This window comes from Hippoglossus stenolepis, chromosome 16, assembly GCF_022539355.2.
Source record: "Hippoglossus stenolepis isolate QCI-W04-F060 chromosome 16, HSTE1.2, whole genome shotgun sequence".
NCBI lineage: Eukaryota > Metazoa > Chordata > Actinopteri > Pleuronectiformes > Pleuronectidae > Hippoglossus > Hippoglossus stenolepis.
The window spans coordinates 10,992,908-11,015,510 of record NC_061498.1 but is presented as its reverse complement, the minus strand read 5'-3'; the positions used below and the strand labels follow the sequence as shown (position 1 = coordinate 11,015,510).

Sequence of the window (22,603 nt, the reverse complement as noted above, 5' to 3'; positions counted from 1 at the left end):
TCAAATCAGAATTTGAACAAACCAGGATGGGGAGAAGTCTTTGGTGAAACATGTAATGCACACACACACACACACACACACACACACACACACACACACACACACACACACACACACACACACACACACACACACACACACACACACACACACACACACACACACACACACACACACACACGCGACCTGGTCCCAGCGTTAGACCCCCGCCCCCCTCCCCCCTCTTACGTCACACGGGTACAAGGAGCGCGAGTCAGGCAGCAGTGCGGCTCGCGCTCACTCAGCCGCTGGTGCCATCCACTGTCACACAACTGAAGCCCCTGCAATTTACTTGTATATTCGACTTCCTCTACATCATTAGTATTATTCCTTTACCTCTGTACTGTTAGAGGCAGACACAGGGAAGTTGTTCGCTGACAGGACAGAGGGGAGAGAGAGAGAGACAGGACTTGGTCTCCAGGAGCTGAAGGTGCAGGCGCGCGCTCATCACATTGTGAAAGTTGGATTTTACGGCGGAGGAGGAAACATCGCCCGACAGATGCGGCTCAGAAGATGAGCAGCGGTGAGGAGCAGACCGGGGGAGATCAACGGAATCCTGCCCTGTCCACGGTAATTCACTTTATTTAGTTCCTCTATTTCTATGTCTAGTTTAATTGCTTTTCCACACGTGCGTAAAATGTGCCCGAACGTCAGCACTCGCATGGAGAAAATAAAACGTGTGTTGGTCTCTGCATGAATTGAAATAATAATATTACTTTATTGGTCACATTTATATCCTAATACTTAAACTCTTTGCTGAGAGTCACACACACACTGATAACTATTGGTTTCTGGTTTTATTCGCCTGTTAGAAACGTGGTTCAATTTCTGGAAACACTTTTCTCCAAATTGCCAGCAACTGCAGTTAGTCTGACTTATCGCTCGTGTTCAACCGCCGTGTTATCTAAACCAGCCTGGATCTGGAATCTGCACTTGGTCTGCTGCCCGGTCTGCACTGGCACACACACACACACACGCTGACCCTGCGCGTCTCAGTGGATGTGAAGATGTGTCGTGCGTAATAACAATGCCACGCAGTGTTTTAAATCCCCCCCCCCCAAACTAAATTCTCTGTGCTGAAGTTAACTGAAGAAGCCTCTCGGATGAGGGACGTCTCCAAACCGCATCTGCCCTCGACTCAACTCCTCTTGGATGACTGATAATCTTCACATACACCACTAGTGTCTGCTCAACCCTGCAGACTTTTCGCTGTTCCTCTGGCTCAGCGTGACTGTGAATGTGTGGTGAAACCCAACTGCACAAATTCTTAAATTCCTAACATTGCAAAATTTAGTTTCTGAGGCGAACAAATAAAATGATATTCTGCTTATTGCACAAAATAGACACGTGCCTTCTTCAATCTCTGCACAAGCCACGGTTCTTACAGTAACACAGAAATGTCGTTGCTTCAGGAGCAGCAAGAAAGATACATGTGCAATGTTATATGATATAATGCAACAAATACCACATGTGTGAAAAATAACTTGGATATTTTGTGTCCGTGAGGTGAGATTTGACTTGAAAGTCATTTTGTTTTGCAGATTTTGTGATGTTGCTGCATCGCATTCTGTTTCTGCAGCACTTCGTTGCACTTTGCTTAAAAAAGAAAAAACACATTCAAGCTGAGAAAAACCTTTTAAAGCCGCCGCAAATGAACCCGTGCTTATTTACTTATTAGAAGAATGTGTCTAATCATGTACCGGGCAGAATAAACACATTAGCGCCTCTCTGTTTATACTTTAAGTCAGAATACATAAGAATTTAATTGTTGGGGGAGTTAAATGTGCAGGAGTGGTTTTGATCCTAATTAGAGCCACTTGGGCAGCGTCACGCGAGTGAGAGAACAACATGTGGGCCCCTCGGTCCCTTGTGCATCTTGTATTGTGTCTAATAAGTGGGCCTGGATTCATGTAAACACTCCTCACACATAACTAAACAAACATATTCATTATTATGTCCACGGCCCATCTGTTGCGGTGATATAGGAGCCGCACACTTCATGATTTAGTGATGCTGTATGTTGTCGTAAGTGGTAATTTGAAAACATTAGCAGGTGGTAGGTGCTCTAATGCATACCGAACACACATTAGTGCAGTTCTGAGATGCATTAAGTCTTGATTATCAGCTTTCTGAGTGCTGCCACACTCAGCAGGGTGAAACTTTCGTGCTTGCGACGTCCATTATGTATGTGACTGAAAATTCAGAATGATGAACACAGGGTTAAAGGGGGGGATTGCCTTTGCTAACGGGCCACTTATATATGTTTGACCCGTGTTTGCATTCATGCTGTACGCTGTGCGGTCCAAAGAGGCTCGGCAGCTGCGGGACTCGGACTGTGATCGGCCTCGAGGGGCTGAGCCTGGAAGCAGTGAGTGCTTTCTGATCTCCCATGAGCCACCGTACGTCAGCACCGTACGACAGAGTGTTCAGCTCCAGCTTCCTGAGGTCCGTCGAAGAACGGTTACTCCGCTCTTCCATGGCTTTATCAGAGTTGGATAAGGAATACATCATAAGACCTCATGTGAACAAGGATGGCCTCATATTCGCATTACTCTCATATCCTTCATCTCTCTCGGTATAATTGTGTGGCTTAAGCCAAACAGCATCAGCATCAGCATCACGCAGCGTGGTCTGCTGTTTGCCTCTGAGGCTGTAGCGTCCTTATGTGGTAGGAAACCGGGGCTTTGCTATTCTTGTTGCTCCACAAAAACAAACCAAGAGCTTTTTTTTTTTAAAAGATGGTCACCTTTAATATTATAGCGCTGTATAACATGAGGTAATGCTGTGTTGTGGAGTCTTGCTGCGTCAGGGTGTCAGCTGTAAGTCACCAAGTTGGCGTACAGAATATGCCGACCTACCTGAGCATCTGTCTGTATTGGTCTTTTTATTAAGACACGACAAAACATTTACGGACTTGAAACTAATATTGATAACTTAAAGGAGAAGAAGAACGGCAGATACCGATATTAGAGTTTAGTAAAATAGCATTACCCATCAATTCCATTTGTAATTGTTTTAAGAAAAGAACGTTTTACAACTCAATAAGTATGGAAATTATAGCAGTTGTGAGAAGGTCAGAACTTCCTAAACCTCCTCAGCTTTATTTTTGCTTGACTATGTACTTTAAACAACAGCTCATTTATTAACCAGAGTGTGATTGAACATTTTCTTTATTATGTAGCTATTGCAAAAATAATCAGTAATAGGGGGCAAAGAGAATTTAAGACCCTCCCCTGCTCTCCTGAAAAAAGTCAGACTACCTTCAGCTCAAAAATAAACCATCATCTTTTTCTGACCTCCTCTTACTTTGTGCTGTTAAAGTTACTTGTTTTGTCTGCAACACCCTTTTACTGCTCTCCATATTCACAAACATTTGTTTGCCTTGTATTGACCTTGACTTGTAGCCGAGCGCTGGAGACTCTTGCAGGAGCTCTTGCAGAGGGAAGAGTTACGTCTGCCTGTAAACATTCTGCGTCTGTGGTCACTGTGGCTGCTGGAGAAACACGATGAAGAAGAATAAATCAAAGATGGGCAGGAAACATGACAGAGAACTCTCTTGACTCAAGTTTACTGTACAATGTCACAGTCGATGGCCGCTGTTAGATGTAATATGACGTATCTGACACCAAAGTGCTTCACGACAGACTGTCAAGTGTTTCATACTTGAAAATGCGTTTGTTTGGTACGTGGTCTCAGTGTGTCAGCGCTGGAGAACGATCTGGCTGCACCCATAAGGGGAAGAAAACACTCTTGTGGCTTGTTTGTCTTTCTTTTAACCAATCACAGGCGTCTTGTGCGGCTCGAAGCCCAGAATACAGCCATGGTGCCTCTGCAAAAACAGAACCTGTTCAGACCTGATGTTAACATCTGTGCTGAGTGATATCATCACAAGTGGTCAGCTCTGAGCGCAGGTGTGAACACGCCCCAAGATGCATCGAGGACGCATCTGTGATCCGATCACTCAGATCACATTCAAAGGTTGTCCCTCTCTTTCTCTCTCTCTCTCTCTCTCTCTCTCTCTCTCTCTCTCTCTCTCTCTCTCTCTCTCTCTCTCTCTCTCTCTCTCTCTCTCTCTCTCTCTCTCTCCACGCGCAAGACCCATCTGTACAGCCAGATTGGCTAAAACAACATAATTAGATCTTGCAAAACAGAAATGATGTATATGTTTATTTGCATACAGCACCGCCAAATGTGACCTGATCACAAGTGTTTGTTTTGACGCATTAAGATGCATTCGTACCCAGATCTGTCCACCTGTAATGGGCTCATATGAGGGTCCAGATCTGAATGGGGTCATAGTGTCAGGGAGCAACTTGCTCTGTTTGACCATGGGGGAAAGAATCTGCAAAAACACAAACACATTACAATAGAATAAGACTTTATGTCAACCATGTGAATCTTCAGCAGAATGCACCGTTTTCAGCATGCACGTTGCAGCTAGGTGGTAGTTGTTGCTGAGTCGTTGGGATGATGCCGTCGTGCAAAACATAACCGATCTGCGGCAGGACTGAGTTTAAAGAGAGGTGAACAAAAGAAACGCTTGACACATATAGAAAGAAGGAAGGAGGACATCCTCACATATGTCTGTCTGTTGTGGTTTCCCCGTCTGTGAGCCATCTAAAGAGACGAGAGCGAGAAGAGAGAAACAGAAGTTGTGCATATGCTTCGCTGTGCTCCCTTTGTCTTTTCTGTGGCTTTAGTGCCGGGAATCGAGATGAGAAAAGAGACATAGATAGAAACTACCTAAAGTGCAGGGAGACTGCAGGCAGAGTGAGCATGCAAACAAAATCAAGAGAACTAAAGAGAGAGGGATGATAAGGAGATCCTCAGCTGGGTGATGGCCCGTGGCTGTGCGGACGACAGGTGTGGACAAGGAGCGTAGGTGTCAGCAGCCATCAGGTGACCACGGATGTCCTGTGCAGCTCTGCAGGCTCCGGTTTAAGTGAACCCCCACAATGGATCCAGGGAGGCTAAGAATAGCTTCAACTACAAAGAGCTGTCACTGTAGATTGTAACAGAGCGGCGATAAGAGGCTGTCTGGAAACCGCCGCAGGGCTCCACTTAGATGTGTTTGCCATCCAACTCACACACCGGGTCCAAACACAAACACACACACACACGTACGCACTCCACAAACACATTCTCAAGTGGTGAAATCATTTCATAAGACAAGCACAAACAAAAGTAATCCCCGATGCAGGTATCCACTAGCGAGTATCACAGTGTGTCCGATCTCAGGTCAGTTTGTGTGACCAGGAGCAGTAAGAGGCATCGCTCCCTTAAGAAAATCAGATCGGCAGCAGCCAAGGATCTGTGCTCGTCACACGAGCAATTGAACAAATGTGATGTTCCTCCCAGGGCGGTCAGCGTCATGGTTAAAGAACAAAAAAACTGAAATCGGAGCAACGACACACATCTTTTCCAATCTGTTTCATGCATAACGATCCGCTGGTGTCAACAATATGCTTCAAATAAAACCCTTTTTTCACTTTCTTCAACATTACGAGGCATTTTTTTTGATTCTGTGGCTTTCTTGAGAAATAATGCTGATATCTTGATGAATATGATCAGGCGTGTGTAAAGTGCTAATTTCTAATATAGTGGCTCTGGATAATGATCCAGGTGTGTCTCAGCACATGTATATGCATTTGGAGATAAAGTGGCCAATCAGCATTGGTGACGGAATCTGCTCCAGTGACAAATAAATTAGAGCTTTTCTATTACAGGAAATAGACGATCTTCATTGTTCGGAGGTACATGTGTCCTGCTGAGGGCAATTCATCTTTACCCTTGTTTCACGCAAAGAAGAAGAATTTCATTTCATCTTTCTTTTGCTGCCACGTGCACAGCACTCTAGGATCACTCTTTCTTTCCGTCCTTATACACACGAACACACTGTATATACAGATACACTGTGTTTATATAAACCATTGAATGGGCAGGATCAGAACCGATCCCTTCCTGTTGGCGGCAGGAAACATCTACGGCTTATTGAATAGACATCGACTCCCATGTTGCTTTGAGCCACGGTGTGATGGGTGATTTTGTTCTCCGACTTAAACGGATAAGTTGAGAGTTTATTAAATCTTCCCAAGTACAGCCAACAGTGTGCCAGTAGCAGAGCAACTGGCACTTCCTTTAATGACCTCTTTAACCTCCTCAGAGCAAGCTCTTTACCTCGGGGGGGGGAAATTGAATTACTCATTTTGTTTTTTCTTCAGTGCAATAAATAGACACACTCGCTATGGCAACAGAAAACGGCTGGTGAGAAAGCGGCAACACTTTCACGCGGTTGAGTTTTTGAGGGTTGATCGTGAAGAACACGTCGTCGTTTCTTCATTTAGTTTCTTTCTCGGGTCTGAATTTTTGTTGAGGTGGCTGGCGTTCCTCATACGGGCCGCGGCGCAGAGCAGATGGTGCTGCTCGTGTTTCTTGTTCACGCTTAACATGTTTACTGAAAACAATTTCTCCCCTCCTCTGCTCTTCGGAGCGGCGTCCTGATGAGGTCTCTGGGAAGCGTCTGTTGCCTTTTCCGCTGCGCTCGCTGCTCGCCGCTCGATACCAGAACCAGAATCAGATATGAAGTGCGGCACATTCCATCACTTACTGAGGTCTGGGCGGCTGCCAACATCTTACCTTCCTGCCCCTGTAAACAAATCCAGACAATGTTTTGATGTTGCCTTCTCTGCAGCGGGGAAAACGGTCCGATTAATCAACGTGACATGCCAGAGAAGTTTCCTCGATGTGGACAGGCTGAATTGTTTCTGCAGCGTGGGTCAAAGGGGATCAGCCCTTTAGCTGTTGTCAACAAAAGAAGCTGAAACATGTTTTTGCGAATTCAATTTATGTATATTTGTATTCTCGTAATTGTGTGTCTTGCCACAGTCGGAAAACATTGCGTCATTCCCTTTTTCCACTTTCACTCACATACACACGGAATCTATTTTACAAAACCGATTACAATGTAGTAACTAAAGCAAAACCAGAGATGCATTTCTCTGGAGAAAACCAGCACATCATTTCATTCTTCGCTGGCTAAGAGCTTTGCTATTTCACCCTCACAACACATTCTCTTTGGTTATCAGCCACACACCGAAACGCTTCAATTATATCCGTCCTGTCTTCACTCAGTCATTTCAACAAAGTGCTGCAAGTAATAATTTGAGGATAAGAGCGCCCCAGTGTGTGAATGAGATTCAGAGGAGAACGTCTGATGCGGCTGAGGGAAGCAGAGAGATTAGTTTGTCCATTATTTCAAATGGATACCTGCTCGCTGTTCATGCCGGAGTCATTGATAATGAAACATCCCGAGTACAAGTTACAAAAGGGCTGTTACGGAGAATTCGATTCCTTGGAAGGTTATTTTTAACTCTAACAAAATGGAAAAAGCTCCCCCTCCACATTGGTAGGGGCGTTTGGAGAGTGCGTGCCTCTAAGCCAACGCCCTATCTCGCCATTTTAAAGAAAGTGAAAAGCAATTTTTAGATCCGCCCATTTATCTGGATCCGCTCCAAAACTAAAATGGGCTCCTCCTTGGGTCATGCTCAACCTAACACTAACCCTGCAAGGTTTCCTGGACATCGGTCCTGTAGTTTGTGAGTTAGTCTGCTGACTGAAAGACAAAGAAATTGGAAATTGGCTGTCGTAATAATGTGGTTGAATCTTCCTGGACGACCTCGAACCATGTCAGCTGGGATTTCATATCAAAAGAGCAACAGTAGGAGCGACCTGATAGCAGAATGGTTGTGGTACATATCACATACACTGGACCTACGTGTCCTATCAGCAGGTTTGACTCCTGACCAGCCGGACTACGTGCCGCATGTCAGTTTGCTCATCTCTCCCTGTTTCCTGTCTCTCTTCACCATATATCCATTTCCTCCAGTCAAACAAAACCCACTGACATCTGGCTTTTGTCTGCAGTGGGAATGGATACAATCAGTTTTCACTCCCGGGTCAAAGGACTCTGCAGTAGACACAGGTTTTTATCAGCTCCAATCGACAGTGATGGAAAAGTGACACCAGGGCGAACACGCTGATTTGGCAAGAGGGAGAGCGCCTCAGTTGTTGGTGCGTTGGTGACGTCGAACATGACGCACCATGATGAAAATAAACTTCTTAAAATTCTTTGAAAAACAACAACGATTGTCAGCTGTTTCTTTCATGCAGATTTTTCTGACGTGACAGTTTTGGTTTTAAATGAATAAATTGAAATCGATATTAATCTGTCAACACTCCTGATTATATGAAATGAGCAGGTTATGAGAGCGAGATCCAAAAGTCCTTTTTATATTCAGCTCAACAGATGTGGTGGAATAGTGATTTAGGACTCGCTCCCATATGTTCATACTTAACCTCACTTCTCGGGGTATCTGTTAAATAGCTGCACTGAAAACATGCAACCTGCCCATTAAACCCAATCAGAGTTTGTGTGTAGATCGACTGAGATATGCAGCTTTACTCAGGAGGTCATGACTGGAATAAAACGTGAGGTCTCCGATAACTCACGCTGGCCCGAGAGAAGTCAGTGGGTTGTGGTAATGGGAACACATCACTTGTGCTGTCTTGTGCTCCAAGATGAATCACACGATCAGGCTCAGTGTGGCTTATATGATTACTCTCTAATGACCAGCCTACACGCTGCAGCGCCGGGCCGGACAGGGGGCCGCGGCACGTGCCTGATCGGGGGTCTCTGCCGGTCAAGTTGCGGATCAAAGTTGTGAAGGGTGGCGACGGCGCTCGTGCACGGCTCACAACTCAGTCAGTGTGTGACGGGGGGGGAGTAAATTCCTCTTCAGTGTGCACGGAAGGTGCAGACCGGAGCAAAAAAGATTTATCGCGGGAGAATCGATACCAGCAGAGGCGCTTCAAAGCGTTTGGAGGGATAAAAGAACACAACAAGGTTTTGCTTTTCTCTGAACTGCGATGTAAACCCTGGAGGAGGTAACAGTATTGAGCCATCTTGTGTTTGCTCAGAGCCACATCGGCGAGGCACTATAAATACTCCCCCTCCTCCCCCGTAATGTGTGTGGGTCGAGGGTCAAGTGTTGCTTCTTTTGCTCCCCAACACAGCCTATTATCACAGTACAGAGCACAAGCAACAGTTGGTTTATCTCAGCGACCGCTCAACTGGAAACTCTCTCAGCCATGCCTTTTCCATGGCCTTTGGGTCGCACGCTGTCCATTCGAAATCTCTCTTCCCCAGCCGCAAAATAAATGATCTGTGAATTCTGGCCCAATCGCTCATTTCAGAGGGAAAAGGTTTGTCCTACGTTTTCCGCAGCTGGAAATGTGCATTTCTGCAAAGATTAAGTATTGAGGACAGAAAGTTGGGTCCTGCAACTTTATATCTGTAATCCTCCATCAAGTATATAAAATAATAATGATATAAAGCTATAAATGAAAACAACAACAAATATTGTTACAGATGATAACGACATGTTCAATACAACTTAAAAAGCTCAACATGCATTTAGAATGCTAACTGAAGCGTGTTGTTTTTACAATATTGTAATTTTCACAGAAAAATAGCCATTAGCCGCTGATTCATTTAACCACATTTTCATACAGATTTGTTGTCCCCAGGCGACTATATGTTATTGTGTTTCCAAATGAAAGAATGTGGAAAATTAAATTAAATCAGTGTAGTGTATTCTAAACAAGGTCTTCGTGTTAGGAGCTCAGCTCAGAGAAAGGCTCTGGTTGTAGAACGTGATAAGACAAATGGGGAGAAAGAAAACTGTAAACAAAGGGATTGTTCTCCAGATGGTATTTTTTCTAAACATTAAACATTGAAATTAATGAATGTATAAAAATAAATAAAACATAAAGAGCTCACATACTCAACACCCCAAACATCCGTCCCTCTGAAACGTTGCTCATGAAATTGAACGTGACTTTAGAGTATTTGTTACCACAGAGCTTTAGGCTTGGCCAGTAGACCTCCACCAGAAAACATGCCCAAATTTATCCTGAAAAAAAAAAAAAAAGATGAAACCACAGAGGGAGTGCTACACGTGAATTTTGATACGGATACATTTTCCCTCACTGTAGAGTGAGTGCCGTTCAGCCGTGATGAGCTGCTGCAGCGTATACAGTATCCACCCGGGTGGAGAGTATTCCCACCACTGGGGCACAAGTGCCTTTTTCCGAGACTCACATTCACAATAATGTGTAATTACTGTATTATTCATAGAAAGAATATATATAGCAACATAGCAATACTGAATAATAATGAAAATACTTTGTTTTACAGATGTGGAGAAGAAACGGTCACACAAATTGATATCATATGATACTGTTAATGAAACGTCTTCTCTGTAAGTGGATTTCCGTTATTCTTCTACTTCAACTTCTTCATCTCTGGCAATAGAGCTGGATGTGTATATGAGGACAAACACAAATAATAATTATTAATTCATATAGCATATTTGGAAAAGAAAAATTAAAGGAGAACAATAGAAAACATTTAAAAGCATTTTGAGCATCACACAGCTTTAGAGCACTAATAAGAAAAGATCTGTTACAGATGAGAAAAGAGTAAAAACAATAGAAATTGTTGAAATAGTCAGTAAGATCAGAACTAGGAGAAAACACACCTATAAAAATGGGTCTTCAAGAGAGATTTAAAAGAGGTTAAGGAGTTTGTCGAAAGACGGATCTCCTCAGGGATCGTTCCAACCGGTGGGAGCCCTGACAGAAGGGTCACAGTCACCTCTGGTTATCAGTCGGGACAGTGGAATAGTGGGTAGGGTCTTCGCTCTGGCACATATGGTGTCAAGAGATCCGAAATGTACTCAGGTGAAAGTCCAGAATCGGCCTTAGAAATCATCAATAAAACCTTAAAAATCAATTCTAAAATGTACAGGAAGCCAATGAAGAGGAGCTAAAGATGGAGTTATATGCTCTCTGTGAGCAGATTTAGTGCGGAGTCCGGCTGCTGCTGTTTGGACACGCTGTAATTTATGCAGACTTTCTTGGCTCAGGCAGGTGAAGAGAGAGTTGAATCCAGCTGAGACGAAATAAAAGCACGAAAGACAATCTCCAAGTTCCTTCTGGTTAGAACATGCTGATCTCTGCAAGTTTCCCGAGCTGCAGAAAACACGGGTGGACAATTAAGAGAGTAACATTTATCTCGAAACGTCCACCTCCAGAGAGTGCAGCATTCAACACTGCCGCTGCCGAGCTGCTTTCTGCTGGCGCTGTGACAGGTAAACGTTTCGGAACGAGGCCTTCACTTGTTGAATTGCAGACCCTGTCAGACTAATATCTTCCAGAGGAGCGTTTTTGGGCCTGTGTCACCTTTTTCGATGAATGGCGCCTTTCTCTTGACTTTTCAGTGGTGGCGATTGTTAGTGGGAGTTGAAAAACAACATGCCCTCTTGCGTCACCGAAGAGACTGCTGATGTCAGTGTGTTTTTGACGGGCTGGACGGGCTGTGTACACAGCAGGAGACATTGACCTCCATCTCCGTGGAACACATACTCACATATAACACTCCCCGCTGTGGGCCGTCACAACAACAGAACAACAAAGTTCAGTTTTAGTAACTTAAACCAACCATCCCTACAAACACTGAAACTTTCCCTAGGCCTGTAATAACAAATGCTAGCATGGAATAATTTACACAGGTCAAAATCATTTATACTTACTCAACTAGCTTATGTCACGCTGACACTCATTAGTGCTGTTTTGAGCACAGAGTAAGTAACAGTATGATTATTTTTGCTATTCATCATTTAAATCACTGTGCTCCTAACATTTAAGATTCCGTGGAAAAAAAACATCAGAAGTCACACTATAGCCATTCTACTTCCCTTCATGTGAAATTTCCCCCCAAAAATGCTAATGCTCAGCACGTATAGTCTTTACTTTTGTAAACATTTGCTGGTTACCAAAAGTTAGCATTAATTTCGCAGGTGCTGTTGTGGCGCTAGATGGAAAATTAAATGAAGTCATTTGGTTTAACAATAACATTTAAGAACTAGAATGTCCGACAGTTCCCTCGTGAAACCGCAGTTAAATCCACTGGATCATATTATTTCGATCTGCACAAAAATTGCACACATACATTAATATCAGTCTTCTAAACATGCCTGATTATTTTCATCAAGATCCACGAGAAGTCAATGAAAATGTTAAAAAACTCAAAATGATTAAAAAGCTATGCGGATCCACACCAAAACTTAAATGGGCTCCTTCCTGATCCGAACCGCATCCTTCCACCAAATTTTGGAGTAATCCTGATAAATAACAGAAAGACAAACAAGCTAATGGAGACAAAAATAGAACCTCCTTGGTGGAGGTAACAAACAAACTACGAGGGCGGTCTGGCAGCACAAACCTATCCCAAGGCTACTTGCCCTTATCCCTTATCTCGAGATGTCAAAGCAGTGTTTCCCAGTCCTAATCTAGATGCTGGCGGCCCGCCATATTCTTATTTGTCCTGCCTCATTCAGTTCCATAAAGAACCAAAATATTTCTTTACACTTCTCATGATAACATAAGAGATCTCGAACTTGGTGTTTTGCTCCGGTGCTGCATTGTACAGCTGTGTGCAGCGCTACCGGCCGCATGCGCTATCGTCCATAATGTTGTTACCATCCACGGAGAAAGTCAGACCTCATAGCTTCAGCTGCAGTTGTGCACATACACAAACGGATTTTATTTCACTCTGTGTACTCGTCACTGCCATTCCGACATAGATTGAATATAGCTTGTTGGATACACTGTAAATAAATTGGAAAAAGAAAATTCTGGATCTGCCAATTTATCTACAAACAAACACTGATGAAAACATAATGTTCTTGGCGGTTACAGGTTACAGAACCCTCTAGGTGAGGATTCATATAACAGATGATTTTCTCTAAGTTGAATCATCTGCTGGCATTTCATCATACGCTGTGAGAGCTCGCAGAACTGAGTAATGTCAGGGATTTTTATTTTGCTTTCACGACCCCTCCTCACCTGCCTGTAGTCCACTTCGTGTCTGAGCGCGGTGATTCATGCCGTCACCTCGGCTGCGCAGCTCTCTCCTGTCAAACCTCATCTCCTCCTCCCCTTTAAAGAGCTGCCATTAACCAGGCTCCTCTCCCTTTGCCGAGCCACGTTGTCATAAACTAAACACATCAAATATTCATCACACACTAACACACTGCTGCTATGGAGTATTATTCATGCTCCACGGGCCTCTGCTGAGGGTCCTTTCTTTCAGAAGCTCACGACGGCCTCATATCCATCCAGCGACTCTTTCTGCGGCTCGACAGAAATCACGAACTGTAGGAACAAGTGGAAGACAAACATTCAAATGAATCCACCCATCTTTAAAATCCCTCATCTCTTTGTATTCCCCTTTTCAGTCTTTCTAAGTGAAACCAGGTTTAACATTTCATTAGAGAAGCTGTCAAGTAGATATATTCATTAGTGATTCTGCAGTGAGTGTGAAAGAGCCTTTAAGGGGTTAAATTCATTTTTTACCTCAAGATTGTAGGTCATGTTATGTGTATTCTAAATTTTCTCATCAGTTTACATGTCGCAGAGTGAAAGATTCGATTATTCTGCTTTGAAGCACTCGGGCACCGCTGCCTCTTTGCGGTTTACGACAGGCGATGGGTCATAAAGCAGTTTTCGTGCTTCGATCGAGCTGAGAAGTCGGCAGGGTTTGGGTTCGACACACGTTTTTTAACCACGCAACATGTAGCAAGTACAGGACTGAGTGGGAACAGATCATTAGGTCAGTAACGGAGCGGGCTGCGATGCAAACTTCGATCGCCTGTGTCAACCTGGTGCTAATGTTTAAAGAAACCACTAACCGGCTTCCTGGCTGAAGTGTGAGTACGCTGAATGTTGTAATGATGCAAGAATTTTAATCGGAACAAGATACTCTTTCTGGCTACGAGGTTTAAGAACTCGGAGAATGATTAACGTCAACTGTAGTGTGTTGTCTCTGCGCACAGTGTTTCTGTGAATGGATCCTTCTGTCTCTGTCCGAGCCAATTTTAGACTTTCTGACATCATGAGCTAAAAGGTTTTTGGGTTATTTTTGGTCGTCAGTTGTTCAAGAAGACGTCGTCGGTTTTACAGCCTGCAGGGAAGAGCTGGTTTGGATGCTTTGGTTCATATTTGTTTGGGAGATAATGGAGTCAGTAGCTGGTCCTCAAGGATAGAGATGAAAGAGCATGTGTGCTTGTCTCTGTGCATTCATATACTTGTGTGCTCTTCTGTTTTACTGCCCAATTAGTCTCTGTTTGCTGATTACATTACCTGCATTACACAGCCAACTGAAGGTTTCCAACAGGCGTGTTACTGCAGGCTGACATAACTGCAGCTGTATTACAGTACACACTGTACACAGAGCAGTAAACACTGACTGTGTTTTACTGTTATAAAACTGAAATAGATTATTTGATGCATCGAAACTTCTGCCTGATGGATCTTTCTTTTGTTTCTTTGAAATTCATAAACAAGTACTGGTAAATGTCAGGACGTTGTTTAATGGAACCTGAGTAAAAGTCAAACTGAAATCATAAATTTTCAGTTCTTTGCTATTTTAATTCCACATAAAAAGATTTCCGCTTCATAGATGTGAATATTTTCAGCTGTGTGTTTGTGTGTGTGTGTGTGTGTGTGTGTGTCTTTTAAAAGAAAATTGAAGACCTGAATTCTATGATGAACCTTTTATTTGCTGACATTTTAAAGTCTGTGATTATCGTAGAAAATAATAAATTATTAGGTCCTGTTCTATATATAGATATTCGATGGAGTGTATTTTACTGCAGCAGCGTTATGAAGAGAACGTACCGCGGGCTCCACATATATTCTTCACTTCCTTGACCCTGTATTACACCGACATCCACCGCGCCGCTGTGCTTACCTCGCCCTTTCTGCCGCTGGCCGTTGCGTGACTCGTTATTCTCGCGTTTACCTTGCACCACACTTTTCTCGTGAAAGCTGAAGAGATGACGATGCTGCACAGTGCACGTCAGCTCTCCTCAGCCAAGTTACATGCGACATGTAATTCCACAGTCTGTAAACTTCACCTCACTGCATCGGTCTCGCCTGCCTGATTGAATGACTGAAATTAAAACTACCAGGCCAGAAAGCATTTGACAAAGATACGGTTCACGTTCATGGACCAGCTCTGTGTTTTGGCTGTTTACTGTGTCTCAGGCTGAGCGCGCTGATTTATGCCTGTAGATAACATCTGCTTTAGGGACCCGGACTGTTTGCATGGTTGATCCATTCATAAGTGGGGTCAGTTGCAGCAAGTGAACCCATACAGCTCTTCACGGGAGAATAAATGACACTTGAGGCCGGCTCTGCCTTTTCTCTGCAGCTCGTAGCGGATTAACAAGTATTTCCACCGCCTCACAACTGGTGTTAAGCTTAAACACACTTTTGCTTTCTTGTTGCAACAAGCAGTCTTTGTCAAGTCAGCTCGGCCACAAGTGAAAAAACACAAATGGCAGCGAAGTAAATAGTAAAATCCTTTTGGGAGCATCACAGCGCACTTGAGGCACAGTTTACATAATGAAGGCTTGAAGCGTCTGCAATCATCCTGCAGCGAGTGTATGTGTGTGTGTGTATCCATGTGTCTGAGAGATGAGAGAGGCAGAGCGGAACTTGTACAAAGCTGAGATGATGGAGCGGCCGTTACAGCTTCCTCTGCCAAGTGGTATAGCAACCAGGGAATCAAGTTCATTTAGATTAAGGATGAGACAGACGCCAAGAGGAGGTAATGAAGTGAGATAACGCAGATGAGGAATATGAGCGATTAAAGAAAAGCAGGGGCCCGAGCGGCAGGAGCCGAGAGAGATCAAGACCAATGTGAGGAAGTGTGAAAGATTTTACATGATGACTTACAACCTCAGACCTTGTGGACGTCTCATTACGGAGATAATTGGTTCATCATCAGAATCTACTCATTATTTTATATAACATAAGCATAAATATATTTTAAAGCTCTCATAATGATTCATGTTTTTCGATACATTAATGTGAGCTCTGAGGAACCGCAACCTCACCATTTGTTTTAGGTAACTGCTGCACACACACACACACACACACACACACACACACACACACACACACACACACACACACACACACACACACACACACACACACACACACACTACAGTAATATCTCTCCCTGAATCACCGTTGCAGCCTGAAGGTCATAAAGTAGAAGGTCGATAGAATCTGTCTGAGCAAAGTAGTAAATCATATCCTCTTCCCCGAAGTTAAAAGATAAGGCTGCTTTTGTTTCAGCTCGTTGTTATTATCAACAAATCACACAGGAAAAGATCATTATCAGCGATGCACTCATCCCGTAAATGGTGTTTAACCAAAACCTGATACTCTAGATTATAACTAGACGATGCTGCAGTGATAGGGACTGATCCAAAAACACACAAACACATAAAATGTCACGTAAAGGTGTCATTAAGATGCATCCGACTCTTACTGAACACTTAATGTCATTATAATGAACATAGTTGTTTATTTCGCCCCAACACACGTGAGTCACACTCTGTATCAGATGTTTAATCGTCTCATGAACACTTTTTAACGAAGCTGTAAGCAGAGACAAGGACATTTTACATTTATTATATGTATTTATATAATGAATATATTATAACATTGTTATAGCCATGTTTCGCTACATTATATTGCCATTCATTCATCATTTATATATAAACATGGGGTAAATTAAATCACATCTGTTATGTCCCTGAAGTATTGTGCTTCTCTTATCTGGTGCACAGGAGGAGATGTGTGGTGTGTTTAAAGAAGCTCAAGAATGCAGAGGACGGACAAACTCCCATGACTCATCTCATCATGACTGCTGCACAGTTTTTCAGGGTTAACTGCATTTTTCACATGTTACAAGTCTGCGTTTCTCCTGCCGAGCATAAACACCAATATGTCCTCTCCCCCTGCAGCTTCCCGCCTGTTGATGATGTAAATGTTTGGTTTGTTTTTTTTCCCCGTCCCCGAGCTAAACCGCCTGCCTAAATAAGGTTTAAGAGACCCTGCATATCTATGTATGGGATCCAGAGAGCCGTGACAAACCTCCAAGTGTTTGGTGAATTCCAGGCCGATAGTGGAGCGACGGAGCTGCGTAGAGGAGCTCGGGGGGGAGAGGAGATTACTGCTCATAAACACTGCCTGCCGCTATCCACTGCACAATAGAGCGGTGCGGATACAAGATAGTTGAAACATGGTATAGGGATTACCCAGTGCCTCAATAATTCAGCTGCTCTATTTGGAGTTACCTCATAAACATTAAACATAAAGCTCCTCTGCCGCACACAGATAGATATATACACACATATTAAGCATCATGTAAGGACACTGCAAACGGCTCCCACACGGTGTTTCCTGTGTGTGAATCGAAAGCGTATTGGGAATATCACTTGAGTGTGGCTCCACAGAAAGTAATCAGTCGATCTCCTCTCCGTCTGTCGCTCTCTATCTGTCTCTTCCTCTATTGTTTGTTTTGTTCATGAGCCTCAGTTCTCATTTCCTCATTTCTATTTATGGTATTTCTCACAGGCCCATCACAGTGTACACACACACACACAGACACTCACACATTAATCATGGGCGATCGCATTAGCGAAAGAATCTTGCTGTCAACTTCCCGTTAAAGTGTTGATAGTGGATGTTTGAAGTCTGCAGATTTGAGACTTCTGGTATGTTTTTTTATTCTCCGCTTTGTGTGTGTGTGTGTAAAAGGTTTTCTGTTCCCATGTGATTTAATTAGGCGACTTTATCGTGTGGTCATGTCTCTGATAACAGTGTTTGTTTGTCAAACAGCGGCTCCCGTCCCTGAACTCCAGCTCTTATCCGGACCAAGTGAAGCTGTTCTCTGTCAGAGCATCTTAAGAAAAGCCGCTGATGTCTAATCTAAAGAGCGAGAGGAGGCGTGGACTTTGACAGAGACGTTCTTCTTCTTGTCTTAATCGTAATATTTTAGTGAAATGAAAGCAGCATCGCTTCGTCACTCACTTGCTGGAGCACAGTTTACATTTTTAGCCATAAAAGGCTGTTGACCCCACACAAACTTCCCATTCTGATTTGGCACAGGAGAAGCTTAAAGTAACTGTCCCAGCACAGAGCGTGTTAATGCACAGACGGCTGAAACCGTGGGTTTGACTTTTCATGCAAAAGTGTTGACAGGTGAAATTGCTGCGTTCGCCTCGACCTCTGCTCACTCGTTTGTAGCAGAGGGAGATGTGTTACTGTGACAGAGCAGTTCTTTAGGGTCTCATGATGCTGTTGGGTTTTTTATGTGGAAATATACAGTCACATTTTACTGGTTTGCATTTGTTGCCCCAGGTGACTTTGTACAGCTTTACTTGAATGAAGTTTGAGCTGAATTGGTTCAGGTTATATAATAATCATCATATTGATGTACAAGTGGGTTTAGTTTATGATACGACTGACTTATCGATGCGGTTGCAGATGTTGTGGTTCAGACGTTTCTTGGTGTGTGATTCCAGACCTGTACTGTAAAGACTTCACATATGTTTTACCACATGCGTGTCCAGTGTTTCCAGCAGTGTGGGACGCTGCACAGGCCAACTCCATGGCTACGGAGATCTAAACTAAACATAAGCTCTGCAGTTGGTGCAGGTGGATTACCAGAGAAACACTGAGAGCTGCACAGAGCGATGAGGTGATGTTGATATTTTCTCAAGTTCTTTCCCCGTCATCTCTGAGCCAGCTGGGTCAGTGAATATCAGCAAAGCACAACAGTCAAATAAGCTTTGAGCTCCCGTCAAGCTGAGACCACAGACGCTATCTGCAGAATGAGGGGGTCCCCGCTCTTTGCTGAACCTGCTGGGCTGTAATCATACTATTGTTTCAAAATGAGGTTTGAAATCTCAGTCTCTTTTCCTTTTGTGGTCCGAGGCTGTGGCCCAGTTGGAAACCTCCTGATTTCGGGAGGTGTGATCGGCCCGGCTCGGCTCATGATTAATACATCCTCTCTTGAAAAGCAGTGTGCTCTGTATAATGGACATTTGGACGATTGTGTGATAAAGTGCACGATCCTGGCTGCACCATCAAATAAATTCTCCTGCGAGGAAAGTGACGCAGGAGCTGGAGAGTCAACTCTTGAGAGTGCATATCGACTGGAATAAACACATGAAGCCGGATGATGTAGGATTTGGAGGGAGGCACACATTCCATTTCTAAACCTCGGACTTGCAGAAGACAGTTTATTGATGAAATAGGTGAATAATTGAGACGTGTCTCCAAGTTGACATCTTCGGGTACTTTTTCATCCTGAGTTAAGCTGTTTTCAAACATGACGTCCGGAGGATGTCTGGAGAATTAGACCTTCTCCTGAGGTTACCTTTCACACATGCACAGGGCAGCAGGAGACTGTACGCTCAGAAGCGTTAACAACAGGACAGAAATATCTGGAGCGTTCAGGGGAGCAGCACATCAACACTGGCGTCTGTCCTCATCACCTAAAGCTCTCCTGACATCTTCCTTGGTGTCATCTTCGTGTATGGCTCCACTTTTTCATCCGGAGATATTTCTCTTCTTTTTCTATTTTTCATTTTTGCGTCTGTTGTGTGTTCCAAATGCGGTCCAGGAGGAGAAAGTCCACAGAAACTCTCTCTCGGACATTTGTGTTCTCGCATACAGCCCCTCTGGATAATTTCAGGAAAAATATCTGGACTTCAATGTCTGAAAACAGCATGAAGAGTCATGAATGCAGCAGAAAGTGTGGGATGGTGAACTTGGTAACTCCCTGTGGGGATCAGGTACAGTAAGTACGTCCAACTCAACTCATGAAAGAGTGCATGAAACGTCTAAACACTTCCCACACACATGCTCATGTAAACCACAGTAAAGCGCGATACACTCACTCTCACACAATACAGGTGCATCTCCGCTGTTTGTCATCGTTTCCCTCCCACGTTCATCACATGTGCCCTCTGAATGGGAAATGTGAATGTTTGCCAAAAACACACATGAACAATGGACACCGAGGAGAGGATCACAGTCGGCGGAGCACTCTGAACCGCTCTCCCACACTGTGACGGGGTCGCTGACAAACACTTTGAGCGGCTCTCAGGTCAGACACATCTCACAGCTGCTGAAATCCGAATCGCTGCTTTTGAGGCTTTCCGTACATCTTTATAATACTGAGATGACGTGTAATTTGTTTGAGTACTCGAACGCACCAATGCAGACGCTTTAGTTGTGGCTTGTAATGAAAGAAAGAAAGAAAGAAACCGTCATGAGTAAATTAATTAAATTGTGTTTTTCTGTCTTTTCATCTTCACTTATTAACATAAGATTGCTAGAAAACATTAAATTCACTGCGTTAGTCAAAAGCTTCTGGCAACTTTTAAGATGGAATCTTTTCTTGGATCTTTTTTTCAATCAATCCACCTTAAATGTCGATATGACAACATTGACCACGCCATTTGTTTTTATTGTTTCTCTTGCTCGACATTTGCTTGATGATCGGAAAATAGAAAAATTGCCCATGAATTTCAAATGGTTCTGAAATATTCTATTTTCTCTTTCGGTAAAATAAATGCTGAAGTGGTCCTCCATGCAATTTTGGCAGCACCGCACATATGAATACAAAGACACAACCAGGTCCCTTTCAAGTCCACGTCAAAGAATAAGAGTGTGACTAGGATGTCGGCCAGAGCAAAAGAACTTTTACATTCTGAGTGGAGGCTGTAAACACTGTTTTTCCTCCCTGCAGAGAAAATATCTTTGGGTGATGAATAATCAAACACTTTACTGATTCCCTGTATTTTTACAGATTTTGGAGAAGGTAGAAACTGTGGGCAGTGAAATAACTGAAAAACATGTGATTATTTTCCCGCGGCCGTGAATTTCCCGGTCAAAAAGCAGATTTTTTTTAACATATAATCAAGTGGGAAGCATTGAGAAAATATTATGCAGTGTTCCGACTGACGTATTTGACTTGCATATTTGGTGAAGTCCAATGTCCCTAGAATTTTTTGGAGCACATCTTTGTAATGTGTGCATGTGAAAGCAGCTTAATCCCCGGTGTGGAATATTTTACCGTTGCGGAAAAATGGGCACTTCCCTGATTGAATCAAAATTATCATATTCATTGCACCATGGAGAAGTGTAAAATGTGGACGTGTGTGTGGAAGCGACAGAGCACAACCTCAGACTTCAGCCTTTTTTATTCAAACCGCAGAGAAACGCCAGCAGGCAGCACACAATTAGCCGAGCTGTGCGTGTTGTGTCCCCTAACAAATGCGGCAGACCCGACAACTAAATCCCACTGACAGACACTGACCAATTTAGTCTACAACCCCACTGAGGATGGGTAATTGGTTGTGAGCGAGTGAGGAGTGTACACCATGTTTTAACAGGGGGGGGGGGGCACTGTCCCTCACAGCCACGGCCTGGAATATGTTGCGAAAGAGACACAGTTGGCTTTTTCTGACCTTTCGTTTGGGGCTTTTAATGCAACTCTAATGCGAATGGGGGATTTATTTTTTGTCTTAACAGGAAAAATATTAGCTTGTTCAGCTTTCCATGTGCATTTATGTTCAGCACCCCAGGATAGAGGCTGTGTTCGTCTGTTAGCAAAATAATTCAAATCCTACTTTATGGATTTCCATGAAATTTTGTGGAAGGATGTGGTGTGGGTCTGGCAACATTTTCCTACATTTACCCCAGGAAATAGTTTATGGATCTCGATGAAAAGAATCAGGCACATTTAGGTAACTGGTATCTATGAATGTGTGAAGTTTGGTGTGGCCTGAATGAATTTCAGGGGAGTGGCTGAAATTCGGCTAGAATGCATTTGGGAAGTAAAAATGCTTTCCAGCGATCGACCACATCCATAGTATTCTTCAGATCGTGACAGTAGACTCTCAGAATAGGAAGCTCTTCTTTTTAGATTCACATAGAATCACAGACATCCGTCAGTCACACTTGAAGAAACCCGCAGAAAGAAAGAAAACAGTATCAGGAGCTGGTTGAGAGAAAAGCCATTTCCATTAAATCACACTGATGAGCAGTATAATGAAGGTCCCAGATCCTCATTTTTCAGAGAAAAGCAAAGATCCAGTTTATTTACCGTTCTACACAGACACATCATGTTATAATTATGCAGCAGACTGATGCTCATAGAGTTGATGTATGTTTAGAGAGTCAAGAAGTCAGTTGAGGGAAAGTTTCCTCTTCGATTTGAGAATTTTTTTATCTTTACAGCGGACGGACTTTCCACCACAGACAGAACCCAGGTGCTTCTGGTCACATTTTTATGCTGCAACCTCAAATCAAACAGATCTGCTTTTATTCGTGCTGACATGACTTTTGGTGAAGTAGAACATCAGCAGGAAGCTTTTGGTTGATTTCCTGTTTAGTCATCTAGATATTAAACTGTTGCCATGACCTCAATCGGATTCTGTCGTGTAATGTAAATCTATTTTGTTTTTTTAAGAAGAAAAAAAACATATAACTGGAGATATCACCTACTGAAGCAAAAAATGAATCTACGTTTGCTGAGCAGGACATTAGCTGGAGAGTCCCACAGAGGAAA

At 43.4% G+C, this 22,603-nt stretch overlaps 1 protein-coding gene across 1 annotated transcript in view; it reads left to right on the top strand.

The window, feature by feature from the left end:
- The first annotated feature begins 260 nt into the window (after positions 1 to 260).
- Positions 261 to 22,603, top strand: part of gcgra (glucagon receptor a) — a 37,304-nt gene continuing 14,961 nt past the window's right edge. Inside the window, exon 1 of the mRNA XM_035181864.2 lies at positions 261 to 609. The gene's annotated coding sequence lies outside the window, so the exon portion shown is untranslated. The remainder of the gene's footprint in view (positions 610 to 22,603) is intronic.